Here is a 1385-nt window from a genome sequence, read left to right as displayed (position 1 = left end):
TGTCTCAGTCAGTTTAATGGCATTTATTCAGAATACAGTATACAACAGCAGCCCGAGAAACGAAGATATGCCAATTTGGAGTGTTGGAGTTCTCAGTAAAGGACACAGAAATTCTTTGATCTAAAAATGGAAGACATGGCTGGAGGGAAATGAGGCAAAACTGAGCAAACGCCACACCTGGGGGGTGATGTCACTGTCAGCTCATCCCAAACCCCACCCCCCCAGGACAGAAATACATTGCTGGTGCATTTGCATGTGTGAAAAAAACTTCTTTTGATGTCATTTACCTGTTTAACAGGTGCAACAGCCGCACCAGGAGATAAATGGGAAGTCTCTTTATAATTACTAGCAGGAAACAGCATCTCTCCCCTGATGTGGCTGGCAGCTAAGAACCTTCCTGTATGGAGGAAGAGGCTACCCTTAAGGCTTAGTATCAAGTAGTCATAATGGCTACCCACTACCTTTAATCCTCCAAGGCAGCATGCTTCTGAATAGCAGTGGCTTGAGGGGGGGGAGGGCTGCTGTCACCCTGATGTCTTGCTTATGAGCTACTGTAAGAACAGAACGCTAAACTCCATCAGCCTTTGGTGTGATCCTGCCTGGCTGTTCTTGAATTCCACAGGCAGTAATGTTCACAAAAACATGCTTTTTAGAGTCAGCCACCACTAATTTTCCCCCCTGACCACGTGTCTCTATTTTTCACAGTAAAATGACCCAGATAAAGGTAGCTTTCCGCACATTTCCTCAGTGGTTCCCAGAAGAGAAGGACATCCTTCTGAAGCAGACCTCACGTCGTCTTTGTGCTGCTTGTCCTGAAAACTGCCCCCTCCCAGTATCATCTGTGGCATGGATGTGAGGAAATGTCGTCTGAGTGTTAGATTCTAGGGGGACGTTCCACATATACAAAAGGGTTAGAGATGCCAACTTTCCTCCTGGCAAAGCTCCTGTTCCCTCAGCATTCTGAACAATAGGAGTTCAAGAGTAATTTTAACGTAAGAGCTGACACAGCTTCCTGTGCATGCTTATTGGGAGACATCCCATCAAACTCAAGGAGACTTATTTTCAAGTAGCATTTAGAGCAGCGGTTCCCAGCCTTGGGTACCCCACGTGTTCTCGGACTGCAACTCTCAGAAACCCTGAACAGCACAGCTGGTGGTGAAGGCTTCTGGGAACTGCAGTCCAAGAATGCCTAGGTTACCCAAGGTTAGGAACCACTGACTTTAGAGGATCAGGCTGCAGGGACAGTGCAAAATAGAAGTACGTGCCTGAAATACCATCCCTTGTTTAAGAAATACAGCTACATGGGAGGAGAAGGGGGGAGAATACAGCCTCGCCTTACCCCTCCTGCAATATGGAGGTAATATGGCCAAACCTGCTTCTGAGGG

Source organism: Pogona vitticeps, chromosome 2 (assembly GCF_051106095.1).
Source record: "Pogona vitticeps strain Pit_001003342236 chromosome 2, PviZW2.1, whole genome shotgun sequence".
Lineage (NCBI taxonomy): Eukaryota > Metazoa > Chordata > Lepidosauria > Squamata > Agamidae > Pogona > Pogona vitticeps.
Note: the sequence above shows the minus strand (reverse complement) of the source record.